Raw genomic sequence first — 22,415 nt, 5'->3', positions numbered from 1 at the left:
TAACGCCACACCGTACAATGAACACCTCCCGCGGTGTTGTTTCCGATGATGATCTGCTTGAGCTGACTGAGGCGGAGCTCCTGGAGGGCTTCAGTGAGCAAAATGTTATCAATGTTAGAAGAATAAAGATAAGGCGAGATGGTAAAGAGATTCAAACGAAGCACTTAATAATCACCTTTGGTTCAAGTGTCCTGCCCGAGTCAATCGAGGCCGGGTACATCAAGCTCCGCGTTAGGCCGTACGTGCCCAACCCACTCCGCTGTTTCAAGTGCCAGCGCTTCGGCCACAGTTCGCAGAGTTGCCGAGGCCGTCAAACTTGTGCTAAATGTAGTGCCCAAGAACACACCACTGAAACGTGTGAGAACGCTCCCCACTGTGTAAACTGTGATGGGGAGCACGCCGCGTACTCGCGGTCGTGCCCCTCCTGGAAAAAGGAAAAAGAAATAGTAACGATCAAAGTGAAAGAGAATATATCGTTCAAAGAGGCACGAAGGCGGGTAGCACACCTGCCAAAGAAAACCTTTGCCGAAGTGGCGCGTCAGGGGGCAGCGTCACAACGGCCTCCGGCGGCTGTCCGACCCTCAATCAGTGAGTCGGCAGCTAAGCCATCTGTCCCCGCGGCGGTTGCAGCTAGCGCTGCTCCGTCAACCGAGGAGAGGGGACCACCGACCCCGAAGGTGGGCGCAGCCGAGGCTGCCTCAACCTCCCAGCTCCCTTCCAGCGCTGGCAACGGCCAGCGCAGCCAAATCCCCCAGGGAGCCCCATCGACCTCCGGGCTGGGGGGCGCAGGGGTTTTGCCTTCCGGGGCAGGACTCTCGCAGAAAACATCTCGCTCGCAAGAGCGCTTGTCCGGTGTCTCACAGGAGGCAATGGACACTACACCTGTCCTCAAGGCGCACCAAACGCCTAAGGAGCGCCGAGGTTCGCTCGAACGCTTCAGAAAGAGCAAAACCCCTATTACAGGGCCTCGAAAGGGTTCTGTAATCTAAGACATCCCTTCCCTTTCCGTAAACACAGCACAAATTTAATTTAAAATATGGATACACAAATCATTCAATGGAATGTCAGAGGTCTACTTAGGAATCTTGATGACGTTCAAGAACTCATCCATAAACACAATCTAAAAGTGCTGTGTTTACAGGAAACACACTTGAAATCAAAATACACAAACTTTCTTCCACAGTATGTCACATTTCGCAAAGATCGCGATGATGCTCTCGCATCATCGGGTGGTGTTGCAATTATAATTAAAAAAAGCATAGCCTGTCAACGTGTACAGCTACGAACGGCCCTTGAGGCAGTGGCGGTTCGGGCTATTCTGCTGAAGAAACTTATCACTATTTCCTCGCTTTATATTCCCCCACATTATAAACTAAGCAAACATGAATTTCAGTCCTTTATAGATGAATTGCCAGAACCCTATGTTGTTCTTGGCGATTTCAATGCGCATAACTACCTGTGGGGCGACCCTCATATAGATGCGCGAGGACGTCTTGTCGAACAATTCCTTTTTTCTTCTGGTGCGTGTCTGTTGAATAAGAAGCAACACACATATTACTCTCTCGCAAACAGAACCTATTCTTCCATAGATCTTAGCATAGTCTCCCCGTCTGTACTGCCTGAACTTGAATGGGAAGTTGCCGACAACCCTTACGGCAGCGACCACTTTCCTATACTGCTAAGATCACCTAAAGAAAATGAATATCCACCACATGCTCCTAGGTGGAATATTGACACAGCAGACTGGGAGAGGTTCCGAAACTTAACTAGTATATCATGGGACGACATGTCTTCTTTAGAAATCGATGCTGCTGTGGAGTACTTCACAGCCTTTATAATAGATGCCGCATCTAAATGCATACGTGAATTAAGCGGCTCGGCATGCAAACGGCATGTCCCGTGGTGGAACAGTGAATGCAGAATTGCACGTAGGAATCAGAACAAAGCGTGGGAGATGCTACGCGCTTCGCCCACTGCAGAAAATCTTGCCAACTTTAAAAAAGTAAAATCCCAAGGTAGGAGAACCCGCCGACAGGCCAGAAGAGAAAGCTGGCAAAAGTATCTATCGAGTATTAACTCTTTTAGGGATGAGGCCAAAGCCTGGAACAGAGTTAATAGGATTAGAGGTAGGCAAACATACTCAGTCCCCCTGGTAAACACACAGGGCGATACACTGCAAGACCAGGCCAACTCACTTGGGGAGCACTTTGAGAGTGTATCAAGCTCAAATCATTATTCGCAATCCTTCCTAAAATACAAACAAATAGAAGAATGCAAGCCACTCATCAATAAATGCCGACAGAATGAACCGTACAATTGCCCTTTTAGTGCTGCCGAGTTGAAAGCTGCCTTGAGCGCATGCAAGAGTTCCGCAGCAGGATCTGATAAAATCATGTATGAAATGCTCAAAAACTTACACAATGACACGCAACTTACACTACTCACACTTTTCAACACCATCTGGGATGCAGGGTACCTTCCAACCGCCTGGAAGGAAGCCATTGTAGTCCCTGTTTTGAAACAAGGCAAAGACCCTTCCTCAGTGGCAAGTTACCGCCCGATAGCCCTCACAAGTCGCATTTGTAAGGTGTTCGAAAAAATGATAAATCGGCGACTCATTCATTTCCTTGAACAGAGCAAAATGCTTGATCCTTATCAGTGCGGCTTCCGAGAAGGGCGCTCCACAACCGATCATCTCGTGCGTGTTGAAGGGAATATCCGGGACGCATTTATACATAAACAGTTCTTCCTATCCATATTTCTCGATATGGAAAAGGCGTATGACACCACGTGGCGTTACGGAATCTTAAGAGACCTGTCAGAAATGGGCATCCACGGTAATATGTTTAATATAATAAAAAGCTATCTGTCAAATCGTACCTTCCGGGTAAAAGTCGGCAATGCACTCTCACGTCCTTTTACGCAAGAAACGGGTGTACCCCAAGGAGGCGTGCTCAGCTGCACGCTATTTATCGTGAAGATGAACACGCTTCGTGCTTCACTACCACCCGCCATCTTTTACTCTGTCTACGTGGACGACATTCAAATAGCTTTCAAATCTTGTAACCTCGCAGTCTGCCAGAGACAGGTACAGCATGGCCTGAACAAAGTGTCAATGTGGGCAGACAAGAATGGGTTTAAGATCAATCCTAACAAAAGCTCTTGTGTTCTTTTTACAAGAAAGAGAGGACTTATCCCAGATCCTTGCATAGAACTGCGTGGACAACAGATACCTGTAAACAAAGAACACAAATTTCTAGGTGTCATACTTGACTACAGACTCACCTTCGTCCCCCACATTAAACATCTCAAAGAAAAGTGTCTAAAAGCAATGAACATAATCAAACTTCTATCCCAGACTACGTGGGGTAGTGACAGGAAGTGCTTAATGAATCTCTATAAAAGCCTCATTCGATCACGACTAGACTATGGTGCCGTGATTTACCACTCTGCTGCCCCGAGCGCACTAAGGATGCTAGACCCAGTCCACCATCTAGGAATCCGACTGGCCACTGGCGCTTTCAGAACGAGTCCCATACAAAGTTTATATGCAGAATCAAATGAGTGGTGACTTCATCTGCAGAGAACATACATCAGCCATACATATTTTCTGAAAGTCCACTCAAACCCCCAACATCCCTGTTTTAGTACCATTAATGACATGACATGTGCTACACTCTTTCATAATCGTCCGTCCGTAAGACAGCCTTTCTCGCTGCGTGTGAGGGAGCTTAGCGAAGAAATGCACGTTCCACTCCTCGAGCTTCGCCTAATGCATCCAGCCAAGCTGCTACCTCCTTGGGAGTGGCAGCTCATACAATGTGATATATCGTTCGTGGAAGTCACAAAGCATGCCCCAGAGATTGAAATCAAGATGCATTTCCGGGAACTCCAGCACAAATACTCCTGCACGGAGTTCTACACAGACGCATCAAAGTCACACCACGGGGTATCCTATGCAGCCGTCGGTCCATCCTTCTCGGAATCCGACGTACTGCACCCGGAAACTAGTATCTTTACGGCTGAGGCCTACGCACTGCTGTCAGCCGTAAAGCATATAAATAAATCACAACTCCAGAAATCAATTATATATACGGACTCCCTCAGTGTTGTGAAGGCCTTGATGTCTTTCTGTAATCACAAAAATCCAGTATTTAATGAGCTCTACTCCGCACTGTGCAAAGCATATATATCTAACCAACATGTGGTCATATGCTGGGTGCCTGGACATAGGGGCATCGAGGGAAACGTTCTAGCCGACCAGATGGCCACATCAATCTCATTGCATGCAGTTAATCCTACTGCTTCGGTCCCTGTCCCAGACCTGAAGCCTTTCTTAAGAAGGAAACTACGAAGCCACTGGCAACGCATGTGGGACGAAGAAATAAATAATAAACTGCATGTAGTAAAGCCACAATTAGGTTTCTGGCCTCTTGTAACAAAATGCCGCCGGACAGATGTGCTATTCTGCCGCCTAAGAATAGGACACACTTTTGGCACACATAACTTTTTACTCACGGGAAACGAGCCTCCAACCTGTGGTAGATGCGGGGAGAAGCTGACCGTCCTCCACGTCCTACTGGAGTGTCGGGAAGCCGAACCCGAAAGAAAAAAACATTTTCTCTTAGCATACAGGCACCACATCCCCCTTCATCCTGTTTTGTTACTTGGTCCAGAACCACTCTTTGACACCAACGCCGTCTTAGGTTTTTTGAAAGATGTTGTGTTGCATGTTATTAGCCCCACACGTTCGTAGCGCTTCCTCTCTTCTGAGGATGTCGCTGCGATAATTATTTTGAATAAGCACATGCCTCTAGGCCCTTGTGGTTCAAGGGCTCTGGCTAGGCTGTAGTGCTGTAAGCAATTTAACATCTCGCATATTTTAAACAATGCATCATTCTTTTACGATGGATTTTATTCTTCACAGTCTTCGTCATTAATCATCGCCATAATTTTATAGCACGTAGATTTTACGCACTGTACAGCGACTATTTTTAGGCCACTTTACAGCCATGTCACATCTTCCATAATACATCGTTAACACTACCATTTGTCATGGCGCTCTTTGGCCATACCTGGCCCTTGCGCCATAAAACACTACACATCATCATCATCAGCAGTGAGAGAATATTGTGTTTACGCAAATGTTCGTAGACTTTGGCACTTTTCATTTTCCTAAGGATACGTTGTAAGATACAGTCTTGAGTACACATTATCCTTTGCACTTTTCTTCTTTGCTGCTGAAAAGCACTGTCGGACACAATCTTGTTTCAAAGGCAGTGATGCAGTTAGTTCCTGTAAGACTTTCTTGGGCTTTAGGGAGTTCTGCATTTGCTTCAGTCGGTCTTTTAACTGGACACAGTGACAAAGGAGTCTCCTTTTTTTGTGCTGCTACTCATAGTCTAGCAGCAGTGGATTGGGTGCGCTTTCTTATCAATCCCTTCAGCCTTGAGTTTCGGGAATGAAGTGCCTTTCTGGTGTACCAGCAGGCGATGCATGCTTATCCTCCACTAAAACAAAACTGTATTCTTGGAATCAAAATTACTTGGTCTTAATAACCTCTGCCATGCACCATAGTAAGTGAACTTGTGAAATATCACTCGTTTGCATGCATTTATTCTTAAGCCCAGAACACAAAAAATCATTCTTTCAGGTTGTTCCTTTCCAGCGCATTCTTTTGCTGCAGTATTTCCCATTACAGATGGCGACCTGCTGCTGTAGACCTTCTGTTAAGTTGTGCTTGGGCATGTGGCTCGTTGGCAAGGTGCCAGGGCAGGTGCGATGTGAATCTGTTCTGAAGAGAATGTCCGTTGCTTGTTTACGGCACAGAATGGTTCCCTTTTCGATGATGTGGCCATAGAGATGCGCTGTGTACATGACTTCAGGCTCGTCGTGCCCTGTAAAGATAACCACCCTTTCACAGACAACTTTGAACTTGCACATTCTGAGCTTGCTGTATAGAAATCCATTATGGCCCGGTACGTTGTGAGAACTCCAGTACACAGAAGGCACATCGAGAGAGCAAAGGGATAACGCAGAGTTCGCTTCGAGCAGCTCTGATTCAGGTGTGTCATGTTGTAAATCTGGCGTACCAAGTAGAGCGAGTTCGTTTTCTGCATTATTGTGGCTGTTTTGTTCAGTAGACGGCCTCTTTGGATCAGCACAACACACCATGGAATTCTTTCACTTTCTTGGAGCCCGAGGCTTCAGTGTCTTCTTCGATATATAGGCAGGCGTGTTTGGTAGGAGCATAGGTATGGCATCCGGTAGCAACTCTTGCATTCCACACGGGATGCGTACCTCTTTCCCGTCTATAATATGAACGTAATCTCGCAAGATGCAAGAAGGCTCTAAATGACGCTCGCAGACTGAGCAACTTTCATCTAGCACCTTTTCTTTGCGATGCAGGTTTCATTCCCAAACCATTCTTGTTTCATCTTTTGGCGCGGCGAAAAGGAAAGGTTGTGCGCCTTGTAGCCAGTGTCGCAGCCCGGCTCAAAGCAATGCTGTTGCCTGCGACGATTAGGCATTGGCTCTCACTCATGAACACTGCATGCAGCAAAACATCACATGGCTCAAGTGACCGAAATGTCTTGTTTATTCACAAGCAAGGTGAAGCTCGGCAAGCACACTGCAACTGGCCGCAAGACACGGAGAATGCGTTCGTACAGACTGTGCGACTGTAGCGCTGCCACATACATCTGAGACCTGTCTACACTCCCGGCTTCAAAGCATTGTGGCGCACTTCGCCGTCTGAGCACACATAGGGGAGAGTCAGGAGGAATGGGACACTTGTCATAAGTATATTTTTAGTTTTTTTTTATTTCGAACACAAACAGATGTTTGATGGCTTACAATATAAATCAAAACACACTGCACAAATTCTGAGAAGCAATCTTTGCTACCATTTCTGGGGCAGGTGTAAAAAAAATACTTTACAACAGCCAAAATCTGTCCCATTTCACCCCTCCCTCAGGGTGGAGTGGGACACCACTTGGGAGGAATGGGACATGTGTAATGTTATGGTGACAACTTGCTTAGCGAACATTATAAGCTGATAGTTTTGCATCAAACTTGAAGTAGGACTGCAGGCACTTTGTTCCCCCTATAGTATTTGGCACTGGCAGATTCATAACAATGTCGGTCATTGGTACAGTTGCTCCATCTTCCTGAAGAGGAAAGTAAAACTGGGAGCTCTCGTCTTTCTTTCGAAAAAACCGGACACTGACATCCAAGTTCTCGCTGCTCTCGACTCTACCCGCGTAATAGACGACAGATTTTTTTTTTACAAAACCTAATAAGGACAAAATCACTTTTTGTTGCTTTAAAAGCTTCATTCGGCTTCAGAAATGTCGTGAGTCTCATAATCAACACTTGAAATGTCACTGTCAGAATCGTCAAAGGCAACAGCGACAGTTTCTTCTTCACTCGAGGAGCTGTGGTCCTTTTGAAGACGCCGTTTCCTTTTCAGATGGGTAGTGGCGGCAGTCTTAGCTGTCTTAGGTGCTCTTTTTTTCATACTTTGCCGTGCAAACCTTTCTGCAGTTGCTTGCTCGACTGCACGATTCTCTGGGTTATCTGTAAGCATTTTAGTGCTACCTCTCTTCCTTCGTTTTTGCCCTGTGTTACGCGGCGCAGCCTTAGGATAGGGCCTAATGTCACTTGGAACAATACAACTGCTGGGAGAAAAGTTGACGTCGATGCAGCTTCACTGACTGTGGGCATGACGACATCTCTGAGGATGTTTCGAGCTGCATTAGTGTCTGTCTCTGAGTTCAAAACGTTTCCCAGAAGGCTTGAACCATCCATTTCACGCATTGTGGTGGCTGCCTGTGGTGAGACGTCCCCGCTAGGGGAAGCTTCGGGTCTGTCAGTGACTGACGACATCATGCAGTCATCCACAGTGAAGGGCTCGCTATTGAAAGGCCAAATACCCGTTTTCTGGAACCCGGGATTGTGTTCTTTTGTGTTACCGCTGATACGTAGGCGGATCCCACTAGTTCTCCGACGTTGTAAATGGAGATGGTCTTCCCGGGTTATTTATAAGCTAGTCATTGCAAGCAGCGTTGTAACAAGATTTCAGTGGTCCATGTACGGATACATCAAGTGGCTGCAAATGGTGGCTACAGTGTGGAGGAAAGGTCAGCAGAATGATGCCACTTTCTTCGGCCTTGTTGATGGTGCTGATGTTGACATGGCTTTCATGATTGTCGAGAATGAAAAGAATTGGTTGTTCCTTCGAGCACTTTGTATGTGTCACAATATGCTGTAAAGCCAAGGAAAACAGTTCGCCGGACATCCATCCCGACCGGCTTGCCAATCCAAGACTTCCGGCTGGGGCGCCCTTCAGGAAAAAAATCTTTAAATCTCACCCGTGGAAAAATGAATACTGGTGGCACAGTGTTTCCTATGGCATTGACAGTGCACAAGACGGTCACCAGTTCGCCGCATTCTGCCCATGTGACCTGACCAATTTTCTTCTCTCCATGTGCTGTGACAATCTTTGGCAGATTGTGGGCAGTTGTGAAGCCTGTTTTGTCACAGTTGTAGATACGGTCTGGAGTTAATTTGTGTCGGTCGCAGACGCTTTTCAGATTTGAAAGGAAAGCATCGACATTGTGCTTGTTGAAGCTCCTTGCCCGGCCGAGACTGGTTGCTTCCGGCGATCGAAGCGATAGCTCAGGATGACGGTCCATAAAGCCCAGAAACCGGTCTCTTCCAGCTAACTTGTTCACTTCCCATGATGATGGGCACTTGCGACTTTATGCTGTTGCAAACTGGTATGCCAAGGAACGAACCTGCATTCTTGTAAGCCCATAATGCATCTTGCTTGCCTTAAGCAAATATTCCTTCAAGAGTACTTCATCTTCTGCTGTAAAGACCATACTGCAGACCAAGTTAGAGCTGAACAAGATACTGTCTCTCACTGCAACCCTTGTACTTCTTTACTGCTCAACCAAGAGATGATTTTGATACTTTAAGAGTTTCTGCCTCAGCCCTTATACTTTTCTTTTCTTCGCACACCAATCTAACAGCATCCAGCATCAGACTGTTCGATGTCCGAGCCCTCTCGGGGTGCTTTTTCTTGTATACCCTTGGCATCTTTCTGAAAATTCAAATGGAGCAATATCATGCAAATGTAAATAAGCACCCTCACATAGCCCTACTAAGTTGGCTTCGCTTAATTCAGTGCATGCATTAAACAGAACCGTAGCTGTAGCCTACTATTTATGCCCTTCTCCCGGAATGTTTATAGGGGTACTGCAGTAATCGGAGCTTGGGAATGAAGCAATATGATCGTTTTATCATGCCTCTTTAGTTCCTTTATTAGAATGTACTAACATGAAATTTTATCTAGCCAGCCTGTCCTTTATCTCATGCCATTTTCATGGTGCCAAATATTTATTAGCTCAAAATGTGAAATAAACGAAAATAACTGCTTTCGGGGCTAATGGGGCTTAGCCTTGCAGCAGAGTCCTTAGTCACAGCGCTAGTCTTATTGCTGGGAGGAATGGGACAGTGTCCCGTTCCATCCTCATCTTAACTGTCCCATTCCTCCCAAGCTACATCGCCCAAACAAAGAAACCTTCAGTGGCGAAAGTTGTGTCCTTAGACCCAAACTTTTTACTGCATGAGATAAGACGCTGATGCGCCTTCCCAGAGAAAAATTTGTATTAGCGACCTCTGAGTACTTTATACACGAGAAAGCTGTAATTGAGATAGCAGATACTTACTTTTTACATGTGAATCAGACTATTCTTTCCCACAACAACTTGCACCTGCCAAAGACGTACACCATTACAGCCAGGCTATCGATACGCTAGTGCCATCTCGTGAGTAATTAGAGAATGTTTTTGAACTAGTTGCTAGAGAGATGCACCAGATGTCCCATTCCTCCTACCGTCCCAAGCCTCCCGACTCTCCCCTACTGCCCCTATTCTAGTACACTGCACCCAGGCGTCGTCCACGCCTTGCTTCTTTGGTTGTTGCTACTGGAAGCGGCTCTGGTTCCCTGGGCCACCGCGTGTGGGGGATGGTGTTGCTTCTCCTCGCTTCTGGACGCGCCTGCTGGGTGGCACCTGCGTCGAGTTGGTCACTCACGCTTCTAGCCATCATACTCCGGCGCAGTGAGTCACCGGTGCTGCCATTGATGTGTGCCAGCTTCCTAGCTGGGTTCTCCCCGCCCTTTGAGGTGGCCATCTTGGCGTTTGTGTGGTACTTTGCCACACAGTCCTTTGAGTTCATGTGTTGGTCACCACCACAAACTGTAGATTTCGCGTTACACTCGTGAGGGGGCCCACACCCCCTCCAGAAATGGCGCCTGTTGTGCACACAGTCCACAACCATCTTGAGTTGAGGCATGTGTCTGCCCTGTGTCCCACAATACTACACACGTTGCAGGTCGGCATAATCTGGAGGTAGGGCTGGACAGGGATGATTTCAGAATTGTAGTGGACAATCCGTGGCTTAATTAGATGTTTCCTTGGTCTGGGTGACTTGCTGGATCCAGAGGACACAAAATTTGGTGAGGTCCGGTCAAATGGTCCGTGGCTGCGGTCAAAAATTGACAGAACCGATGTGCCACACGTCCGTTTACTTCGCGCGCTCCATCGCTATGCTACGAGTCTGTGGGGCTGCTGTCGGTGGCGGGAGGTTTTTCAGTGCTGCTGGTCCGGGCATCTTTGAGATAGCGGTCTGGCTGCAAGGGTGGTGAGGGGCATGTGTGTTGGTGGCCTGCTGCGGCAAGGAGGCGGTCGTGGTGGCGACACTGTTCCCCATTTGCTCCTGTGCTTGTCTGTGCATGATGCGCGGCTTGGAGCGACCGGAGCAAAAACTCTGGAAGGGGCTCGGGCCCCAGAGCCCGCCCCGTATTCGGCGCCTATGCCTGGGGAGACCGAGGATGCTCCTTACTGCACTTGTGTGCAGTCTCTCGAGCTGCTGTGTCCTGGCTGGAGAACCAGCGGCAGGACATAAACAGCAGGATGGATGTGACTGCAGCTCGGTTCATCCGCAGCACCCACTTGACAGTGTAGCCCCGGCCATGCTGCTGCAGCTTGCTCACTGCCCCCTGAACTCTGTGGACTTTGTAGTGACAGTCTCAGCAGCAGGAGTCCAAGAGAGCCAGTGATAGATGATTAGGCCCAAATGGGTGACCTCCCGCTTCCATGGGATGGTGGAGTCTGCAATCCGCAGCTGCTTGACATGGTGGCGTGCTGAGGGCAACGGGTGTGCCAGTAGTGTCTTTGCCTCTGTCTTTGCCTCTGTCTTTGCCTAGGACAGAGAGGCCAATGCTACTGACGAAAGAGATGACTGCTTCTAGGGCCCTCTGCAGTGAGCCCCGGATGGCAGCGATGCTTCTCCTAGGTCCTCGAACCCACAGCACCACATCATATGCATAGGGGGTGTCTGCCAAGTAGTGCTGCCGCGAGTCCTGCCAGAGCCAGGTTGTAGTAGAAGCTCAGCACCGATCCCTTCGGGACACCACAAGTGATGTTTCTGAGATTGCTGAACACCTTGCCAACACGCACCCTGAAGTGGCCATAGTGAGCCGTGTTCACTCTGAGAGTGGACGACCCTGTCCGTCATGAGCAGTAGGGGGGATAAAGGGCACCTCTGGATGTAACAAGCATGTGATGCCCCTCGGGCATAATCTTTGTTGGCCCGCCAGGCTTGGCGGCCTGCCACGCTTGGTAGGCAACATTGGTCACTGCACCGCAATAAACACCGACGAGCACAGCTGCTCGGTGGTCAGTCATCGTTCGTCACCATTACGCTGCAGAGCATCCGTCTAACGGAGGGTGCCTCGAGCCCTCCCTTGTTCATGAACCCAGGCAGATCGTAACACTGCCTCAGTCCCTTGTTGATATAAACTTTCTCCTCGCTCCTCATCCCTTCCCAGTCAATGCCAACAGTATTTTCTAGGTAAATCTCTCTCAAAAGCTGTAGACAAACATCATCTAAGCCTTCCCCTACCAGAATATCTCGCAAAATGTTGCAGTCTACGTTGTCATACACTCCTGTAAGGCCACATATAATGGTCTGCTTTCTACTCTTGATATTTCAATACACTGAGTAAGAACAAAGAAGTTGTCATCCAAAAGCCTACCTATTCAGAAGCCATTCTGAAGTTTTCCCAAAATGCCATTATCTCTGCCCATGTTTGCAGCTTTAATTTGATTGCCTGCGTTGCTAGCCTGTATATTACCGATTAGGAAGGGTCAGTGGTCTATATGAGTGAATTCTATCTTTTTCGCCCTCACCTTTATGAATCAAATTCATTCTACTTTATCTCCAACTGTCTGGTATTCGTCTATCTTTTAAAGTTTCTTCTGCTGCTTTCACCAGAGCTTCCTTACTTTTTGGTCCCAGTTCATTAATCAGCCTAACGGGAACCTTGTCTAGCCCTGTGGCAGTGCGCTTAGAAATTTTCTCTTCGACTTTCTTCCAGTTGAAATTTGTCAGCACCAGCTCCTTTTCGATCTGGTTCTCTTTCATGTTCTTTTTTTCTTCAAATACAACCTCGTCATTGCCTTGGAAACGTTCGGCTGTTATTTTTAGGATGTAATTTAATGCCGCTTCCCCTTCCACTTTGTTTCCATTTTCGTCTAGGTTATGTTGTGTTGTTGACTTCCTGCCTAATAATATTATGTGCTTCCAAAATATTCCAGGTGCGGCTTTCTTTTTCTCACGTATTTCTGGCAACCGACATTCACTTTCACCTTTTATCTTTGCTTGCACCAGTATTTGAGCCTTAGACTTTTTCTCCCAGTATAAATCCCATTTACTGGCTACTTCATCCTGTGGCAACTGTGCCTTCTTTGCCTGCCTGTGCTCTTGGGATGCTCTCTGTCGTTCGGCAATAGCTTCTCGTATCTCCCTGTTCCAACAGCTTTTCTGTTTCTTTTTTCCTTTCCGACGAACATGTTTCCCTTTCAGTATTTATGTCGTTATTACACTTAAAAGATCACTCTATTCCCATTCTTTACTTGGCCATTTGCAAAGTTCTTCCTTGACTCTAGTGACTATATTTGTTATTTTTTCAGCATTCAAATTTGGAGTGGCCATTTTGCACTCCTTGCTCTCTTTCCAAACTACATATCCCACATTCAATACGATATGTTTATGGTCACTCCCTATGCTGCTATACCCTTCCTCATCAATGACCATTTCTCTCAACTTATCGTGAATTCCTTCTGTCATCAAACAGTAATCAATGGTTGATTGCTGGCTTCCCACTTCCCACGTGATCTGCTTTTCACACTTAGGCCCTGTATTCACGATAACGAGGTTGTGTTGCTCACACAGGTATAGCATTGACTTCCCGTTGTTGTTGGTATAGCCATCTAAATCCTGTATGTGGGCATTCATGTCACCTAACAGGAGAATCTCAGCATCATTCCCGAAACCCTTAATATCAGCACTTATGCATTCCACTAACTATTTATTCTTCTCTGCATAATTGTTTCCGGTCCACAAATAGGTAATGCTCAGTCAAGTTTTTTCCCACTCATTGTACCTGATAACCAAAATTGCTCTTGACATTTTGAATTTACTCTTTTCTATTTGGCTCCCTGATGGATGAGCATTCCGACTCCCCCTCCCTTTCTTTCAGACTTAGTTCTAGTACACCCTTCCCAAACATAATTCTCAATCACTGGCGGCTCTTCCGAGTCCCTAAGGTGTGTTTCTGTAACTGCATACACCCCTAGTTCTCTATTTAACTGCTCCTCAATCTATGCCCACTTTTCTTTTTTTCTGCCGCCCTGCATGTTTATGTAGCCTATTGTATGGCGAGCTCACTTTCTTGCTTTCCTCCTTTTTCTTTTATTGACGGCGATGCTGTTCTGAGGTTCCCTTAGGGGACCTTCTTTATTACTACCTACTCTGGCCTACTGAGCGCCCATGGGTTCCCTAAAAAGGCAACAGCGCGACCAGCAAGTTGCCAGCCCACTCCTCGTTGTGACTTCGGGGGTAGAGGATGAAAGACGGACTCTTTCGGCAGACGAAGAAGAAACGAAACTTTATACAATGTTTACAAAAAGTAGATGATAGTAGGCATGTGCGATAATCGGTTTTTCACTTCGAAGCGAATACGAAGCGAATAGTCATCGAATTTGAATAATTTCAAAGTGAAGCGAATAGGTTCGAATCGAAGCGAATATTTGGGATCCCTTGTACACAACAAAAAAAATTGATGGAGTGAAGTACATAATCTTGTTACAATGATCTCTGCTGGCTGTTTTATTAAGTATATTTTCCGAACCATTATAAATGTGAGGCAATGAGAAACAGACATGAGGCACGAGATCTTTTCATTTTTCAGTTTATTTAGACCACTGTGCAATGCTCATCCAGCCTTTTATCCTAGTGTATATTGCTATCTATAAACACTAATTGCTCAACATGCTTGGGGAGAAGGTGCTCTCTTCTAGTAGTGACAACATTTCCTGTTGACAAGAACCTCTCTTTTGACACTTGGGTTGCTGGCACTGACAGGTATAGGTGAGCGAGCTTGGACTGTGACGGGTACTTGACATTGCCGAAATTTTTCCACCACAGGAAAGGATTCTCCAAGTGGGGCCGTACAGGTGCATGGACGTACTCCTCCACCTCCTCCATCAGACTCGGGGAACCAGTGCTTGAAGTGGTGTTGGAGGCCAAAGTTCCAAAAGCATTCCACACATCACTAGAGACACCTTGTGCAGGTGCACTGGACTCTTCCCCGTCTCTCCCCTGAGGCAGGCTCTTCTCCACAGCTGAGCACAGTAGGTTTTTCAGCCACCGTTTCTCACTTATGGTGTCGTAACAGACTGCTTCAAATCAGGGGTCCAATGCCGTGCTCAAGGTATGTCACCTTCAATTTTATATCCACAAAGCTGGACTTCATGCTATGAAGGAGGCTTCCTGCAAATGCAGACTCCTCCGCACAACTCTGCTGAGTAAGCAGAAGCTGCATGCAATGCACTAATGGCACCACTTGCGAAAGAGTTGGGTGCTTTTCTGAGCAAGATTTTCTTGTTGTATTGTCAACACATTTTAGCACTGACGTGACGGATGCCATCAGATGCCATTCACTTGAAGTTAGGTTTTCCAATGTGTTCTGTTCTGACAGGTTCAAGGAAATTGGCACACGGAGCTTTAAAAGGCGAGACATCATTTCATAGTCACTGTTTCATCGCGTCACAACATCCTGAATCACTTCAAGGGGCTCTAAGCCCATGCTAACTCAACCTCTTTGAGGCGGCTCCTAGCCTTGGAACTCCTCTTGGTAGTGCCCTACAATTGCTCAGGCCTTGACACACAGCTACTCAAACTTCTGAGTGTCCTTCTTCGCACACTGGATGCACAATTGTAATGTACGCGTGAAGCATTCTATACTTGTTTATCCTGTTCGCGATACGGCACCCAGGAAGTTTCTGGCATTGTCAGTGACAGTGAAAACAAACATCTTGAGGAAGTCTCCACTCCTTTGACAAGTCAAGGAGGATGCGCTTCAAGTTGTCAGATGTATGGCCTTCGAGCATGGGCCGGCATGCAAGGTGATAATAGTGAAGCTGAAACTGTTTATCAACAAGGTGGCATTTAAATGAGACATAGCTATCCCCGGGCCTAGGCGTCCACCCATTGGTCATCCCCGCAGTAGCATGGGGTCCCGTCGGTGAAGTGATTGATTGCACAGATCGCTTTTGATCCGTTTTTCTTCTTTGGTGTAAAGTTCTGACACGACACTCTGAGAAAACGTAGTCCTCGATGGGACCTTGTGCGCGGGCACTGCGGTGTGCATCAAAGATAAAAAGCCAGGCTTCTCAACAATAGAATAAGAGTGCAAGCTAGTGGCCAGGAACTGCGCAACCTCCATTGTTAACATTTTCGCGCGCTGACTGTCACCTATCAGCGTCGGCTAAAGTAGCTACAGCTAGCAGCACTTGCATCTACCTTGTTGGTACCCGTCGTCTTTTTTGGGCCTGCAGGCTTTCTTGAGTGTTTGGCAGCACGGAGCTTCTCGAACTGCTTGAATGGATCAGGGTGACGCTTTAGGTGATTGACGAGGGTGCTGGTAGTGCCCGTGGGTGTCTTAAGGCACATCTTGCACGTGCGGCATGTCGCGTCGCTGGCTCTTCAATCGAAGAACTCCCAGATAGCATTTTGGAACACCCGCTGCGCTGATTCGTCCATGGTTTGGCTACTTAGGCTAAGCGTGCAACCGAGTAAATAGAACAACTAAATTGTGACTGAAGTTGATAACTTGAAGCGACATACACATCCGGCAACCACGTTTGCAAGCACAAGCCTAAAAAAGAGCTATAGAAATCACATGGTTGCTTCACCAAATACCTACTACCGCTTAGACGAACTTTTTTTTGAAGATTAGTTGATGTTAAGGCGGTTTATATTATATCTTACAATTACAAAGTATAATATATGCTTTTATGTAGATAAATACCTACGGATATTATGATGATGTTACAGTTACATTATATTTAGTGCCTTAACATGCAGTAGTAAACACTTTAAAACTTCCGAAAAGCCATCATTATCGTTATCAATATTGTTTACGTTCATGAATTCGTATGCTCGGTCCAAAGCTCGGTCACGGCCATGGTGACGGCCTTGTTTCCTTCGAGCGGTCGTGGCTCCGTCAGCAAAGTGGCATGAAGATGCTCTACCCAGGGTAGATATAGAATGACAAACTTGCAAAAAACCTACGCGTACCGGTATTCTTAAACATAGAAAAACTTCGAAAATATTCGAAGTTTTCGAATAGTGCTATTCGATTTGAAGGTTGAATCGAATATAACTTTATTCACTTTGGTATCCAAAGTTTTGAATATTCGCACAACCCTAGATAATAGCGTACAGGTAGCAGTAATAGCGCATCAGACCGATTTGGTGGCTGGAAGCGGCTCTCTCCTCTCACGATGGGCCGGTTCTCCCTTAAATCCCTTTGGCGACTCCTCGTCGGCAGGAACCAGTTTGGTGACTTCTCATCGGCAGGAACCAGGCGGGGCAGGATGATGACGTCGCCCGCGTCGAATTCTCGATTCGTCACAGAGATGGCTGGACGCTCCTTGAAGTTGCCTCCCGTGTCGAATACAGTAGGACCCCGCTGTTACGTTCCTCACTGCTGCGTTTTCCCGGCTGCTACGTCGTTTTCATCTGGTCCCGGCATAGCTTCCATAGGATCTAATGTATAAGGAACCCCGCTGTTACGTAGTAGCTGTGAAAACGTTCCCGCATGATGCGTCGCAACCCGAACCTGCCTGGGCTAAAGTAGGCAACGCGCTCCAACCGCCATTTTGGTTTTTGACGAGTTTTGACCGGGCTTGGCCAGGCTTGGCTATGGAACTGGCTGCAAGAAGCCGCATGCCAGTTCGAGAGGCCGCCAATAGATGGCCATACGTGAAAAATGCTCTCACTATCACTGTGATTACGGTCACCGCATGGTTTGTTGGACGGGTCGACTCATGGAGGAAGGAACCTCAGGGAAGGCCCTGACGTCACTCTTGGTGAAGCTATAGCTGAAGGGAAGCCGGAAGTTGGCATTGCTCATGGCGTTGCTCCGTCTATCGGGCCAGCTCTCCTCTCTTGTTTACATTTCTCACGAAACTACGCCGTGCTGCGCGCAACCGGGCTGCTCGGACGCGCGCGCTCCGCAGCAATACTAAACAATCGTTGGCACGTTAGCATGATTACGCCAAAGAGGGCAAAATTTCCCGCGGATATTCCTTTGTCCGTTGCCATTGCCGTGGCGTGGTGACGACGAGGAGCACGAACTGCATGATGCCGGGGAGTTGCCAAATCCTAGCTTTGGAGAAGCCATCGCGGCTCTGGACCTCCTCCGCAGGTATGTCGCACCTCACAGCGACGCTGACAGCAATGCGACCTTCCAGGCTACTGAGAAACGTGCGGCGATTTCTAGCAAGCGAAAGAAACGGCAAGCCACCATTCTGGACTTCTTTAAGGTCTAAGCGCACTCTGTGGAAATAAATTGTCTATAGTTGAAGCTGCACTTTTTTCATTCATTTTCGGAACTTTCCTCACGGTTGCGTTTTCCCGGCTGTTACGTTTTTTTTCCTCGGTCTGGTGAAAAACGTATGAACGGGGTTCCACTGTACTTTGATGCGTCGCAGAGAAGTGGGAGCTCCTGTGGCCTCACTGATATGCACATGGTGCACGTAGTATGGCAGCTCCCGTCGCCTTGATGACAGGCACGTGGTTATGGCACAACAGAACCCTCCCCCCCCAGATAATACATCCAGAAGTCAAGCTGTTCGACGCGGCTCAACGTATGCGATGTGCTGATTGAGTGGCGTCTTTGATGGGGTTAAGGAAATGGTTCTGTCGCCCTTTCATCTGCTGGTCTTTCCTTTGCTTGGATCTGAGAAAGCTCACGGAATGACCGAATATCAACGCCAACCACTTCAGCGAAAGTGAGCACCCTCCCAATGCTCTCCACAACGCCAGAACAAACTCTGAAAACAAACGCTCTAACCCCCTCTGTGCTTTACAGCATCCATTACGGTTATGGTACTAAACACGAAACATGCACTCGATAAAGAGCCTGGGATACAGACCTCCACAAATAGTGTTCTCAAAGAAGACACATTCAAAGAGAATAAACAGCTAAAGAATAGATTGCAAAGCAATTCCTAACAGTCATTCGGGCAGGCAAGACACAACTGAGGCGATTAAAGAAAGCTTATATTTTGCCCTGTCTAGCTCTGAGTGAAATTCTGTCACTTGTCATTGGATTTACCAGCTTGCTGACATGCATCACATGACCAAACAAGTGTTTCAGCCTCTTTCCAGCATCCTGGCCAATAGAAATCTTGCGCTAGCCTAGCCTTTGTCTTCTTGATATCGAAGTGACCCGCCCAAGCATTCCCATGCGCTAACTGTAAAAGCTGTGGTTGGTACATTTCTGGTGCGAGTAGTTGGTTGTATGTCCGACCCTTGGAATCTTTATATTTCCGGTACTTGAGGCCTGACCTAGTGTATTCTTTTGGGCCACTCCTTCATTTACATTAGCGTGCAGCACAGTTACGTAAGAGTCACTTTTCTATGCCACGATAAGCGTCTCTTGTTCAATCCTGCTAAGCTGCTCCCAGCAAAAGGATGCGGGACTAAGCAGTGAACCTTTCACTTCAGCCATAGGCGCCCCATTTTCCCTAGTATCGAAAGGCTCCTCACCCACTTTCACTGATCCGGTAATTGATCCGTCGCAAGTCTGAGTCCTCTGCTTTTCATCAGCCGTATCTCCCGGCCTAGGCTGCCGCTGTGAGGACGTTACATTGTCAGTTTCCTTGTTTGAAGATGAGCTCTCAAGTTTCTTTGAGAGAGCGCGTGACCATGATCGCGTTAATGCCATGCAAGCGAGACTGGTAGAGAACGATTGACCCTCCTTTTCTAAAAGCTGCTCCGATTTGTTCGAAAAAATATATGAAAAGTGTTCGGTTAAACTTGGACTCATGGCTGCCTTTGTTTGCAACCTTCCAAAAGCACCCTCGAGGGTTACCCTGTGCTCTTCTGCGACTTGTCTGATCCAGGCGCATTCTCCTGTATAATCCCCGAGAGAAACACAGGACGGATGAGTAACATCCACTGTAGCGGCGGAATCGCGAAGTGCCCTGCACATTTTCCCGTTTACCACGACATCTTGCATATATGGCTTGAGCAGCCACCGATTTTCGTCTGGATGGCTAACCCTGACAAACGCGATTTGCTCCTTGCAGTTTGAGGAAATGTGGCCTTCCTTGATGCAGCGAAAGCAGATAATTGGTCTCCGGGGCTCGAACGCGCACTTTAGCCTGCCTTAGCTTTAGTGGCCCCAGCTGACTGGGCTGTCTCTGCTAGCCCTTCCCTCGCCACCTCAGCCTTAGTCGATACTCCCTTGCTGAACTCGTCGCTCATGGATTATTTCTTATTCGGCAAAACTGGGCTTCCAGGGGAAGACCGCTTTACAGGATAGTCTTTTTTTTCTAGCCTATCTTCCTGAATCAGTTTCCGTAGAAGTTTCAGCGCGTGTAATATTCCATCGCGAGCTGCGCTGCCTTCTCTAGGTCTACCTCTGGGAGCCTGTCCTGCAGCCAAAGTAACTTTTTCTGGAAGAACTCGATAAAACTGCTCCACTGCTATGCATTCAAGCACCTTGTCATAGTTGCCATACACTTCTGCACTTTTGAGTCACTCTTTTAAGTTAGACTTTAATGTGGAAAGTTGGGCTAGTTGGTGATTGATCATCATACCCTGCTGGTGAAGCAGCGCACTGACACGGAGACAGATAAGACACAGAAGACGACACACGAGCAGCGAGTGTCGTCTTGTGTGTCTTCTCTTTGTCAGTGTCAGTGCGCTGCTTCACCAGCAAGGTTAAACTTTAACTCTTACGCAAACTCAGCGTTCGATTCGCTGCCCCCTTTTGCCTGTCTAAACTGCTGTCGAAATGCCTCGGCAGAGAGGCGGTATTTGCGAAGAAGTGCAGCTTTTACCTTTTTGTAGTTCTTCTAGTCTACAGGTAAGAGTGCATCAGACCCACTAGGCGGCTGGAAGCGACTCTCTCCTCTCACAATGGGCAGGTTCTCCCTTAAAGGGAAGCTGAAGAGTCTGTCGAATTCAATAAGACGCTCATATATGGGTGCGGGAACCTTATAAACCATGTAGGTAAAATTTGGGTTTTCTTTTTCAATTAAGAGCGACGTAATCGTCGGTTAAAATTGCGCTGTAGCTCCGCCTCCCGTCGAATGCCGCGCGCTGCTGCTGACGCTGACGATGCGAGTGGAGACCGGAAACCGCGGTGTTGTGACGTCAACACTAGTGTTCCATTCCTTCGCAGCCTCCGCGACCGTGCCTGACCGTGCTTGTTTCTGCGTGCGTGCCATCGTAATCTGCTTCGATCGACCCTGCATTCCTTTGTTGGTGCGTCTGCGTGTATGTAGAGTGGTAGTATACGGCCAGCCCTGCAATTCGGCCTGCGCAGTTGCTGTATATGGCCACAGAATGAGAGAGGACTACTTGCCACTAGCAGGCTTTCTAAACGCAGCGCGAAAAGATCGGAGGAACGAAAACAAAGACGGCACGAGTGCGGACTGACTGATGATAACTAGTGTTGGAAGGCCTTATGAATACACGAACTCGCCCAAACCTGGATTTTGATTTACTTCGAGCTCCTTCGTGTTAGCACGCTGAACGGAAGGTGCATGTTTATCTCCCGCCCTTGACGCAGGTTTCGTCGCAAAGCGCCGCGAATTTTCTATTTGCACGTGTGTTGCAAAACAGCCTGCATGCAGCTACCATAACACAGTGCAAATGTAGAGTTTGCATGTGCTGGAAAGCCAGCGCACGCCATGACGCTACGCTCCCCCCTTCTCTCGCGCACAGCGAGAAACCGACCGTCTCACGTAGCCGACGGAATTCGCCGCCTTTACGACTTCGGTTACGAGTAGTGTGCGGATGGCGCACAGATAAAGGTCTACACGTACTGCATGAACCGGGAAGCTTTTCACGCATTTAAACCGTCTTTGTAGATTGCCGACAGCTTTGGACTGCGCACAAATGCCGACGATCGCATCCCCGCTTACGTTCCACGAGGAGGCATGCAGGAATACAACACTACAGTTGTTTGACCGGAAACGAGCTCACTAGATCGGTGAAAGAGCGGCGAGATCACTAGATCGCTTTGCAAAAAACATACTCACCAAAGAGCATTTCCAACACGAGGAGATTCCAAGACTTCGCTTTCGTTCGCGTCGAAAGCACTGCTCGCACCAGCATCGTTTGCTTCTTCGAGAGGCCGGCTCTTCGCAATCGGCTCGTACATGTAGGGAGTAACGCCGAACTCCTCAGAAAAACGCAGTCTCTAAATTTTCCATTACCGCCTCAGAAAAACAGCACCAAACTACCTGGCACCGTGCTTCATGTGTAGCAGCAGCGGTCGGTTCGGATGAACACTAGTGTTGACGTCACGAGGCACCCGACCAATCACAGGCGGAAACGAGACGCGCGAGCTGGGCGTGTCCGCTGCTGCACTTTTCGCGAAATAAAATATATTTGCGCTTTCTTTCGCTCAATTTCGATGCGATATTCGAATTCGGAGGGTTGAAAACCATTATGTACAGATGTTCACTCATTCTTTCTGGAAAACCTTTCAGCTTCCCTTTAAATCCCTTCGGCGAATCCTTGTCGGCAGGAACCAGGCGGGGCAGGGTGATGACGTTGCCCGCGATGAATTCTTGATTCGTCGCGGAGATGGCTGGGTGCTTTTTGAAGTCGCCTCCCGTGTCGAATTCTTGATTCGTCGTGGAGAAGTGGGAGCTCCCGTCGCCTCGATGATATGCACGTGGTGCACGTAGTATGGCAGCGCCCATCGCCTTGTGGTAGCCACATGGTATGGCACAACTTCGGCGAGCCTGTAATTG

General features: G+C 47.7%; 1 long non-coding RNA gene and 2 pseudogenes across 3 annotated transcripts in view; 1 reads left to right on the top strand and 2 right to left on the bottom strand.

Annotated features, from left to right (window-relative positions):
• LOC142579815 (uncharacterized) overlaps positions 1–22,415 on the top strand; it is a 160,660-nt gene that overhangs the window by 8,985 nt on the left and 129,260 nt on the right. For all 3 annotated transcript variants that reach the window (XR_012827464.1, XR_012827465.1, XR_012827463.1), the window contains exon 2: positions 14,560–14,765. This is a non-coding gene — a long non-coding RNA (uncharacterized LOC142579815). The remainder of the gene's footprint in view (positions 1–14,559; positions 14,766–22,415) is intronic.
• Positions 7,021–8,299, bottom strand: LOC142579812 (uncharacterized; annotated as a pseudogene).
• LOC142579813 (uncharacterized) lies at positions 8,358–9,317 on the bottom strand (annotated as a pseudogene).

This window comes from Dermacentor variabilis, chromosome 4 (genome assembly GCF_050947875.1).
Source record: "Dermacentor variabilis isolate Ectoservices chromosome 4, ASM5094787v1, whole genome shotgun sequence".
NCBI classification, from domain to species: Eukaryota; Metazoa; Arthropoda; class Arachnida; order Ixodida; family Ixodidae; genus Dermacentor; species Dermacentor variabilis.
Note: the sequence above shows the minus strand (reverse complement) of the source record. Positions and strands in the feature narration are given on the sequence as shown.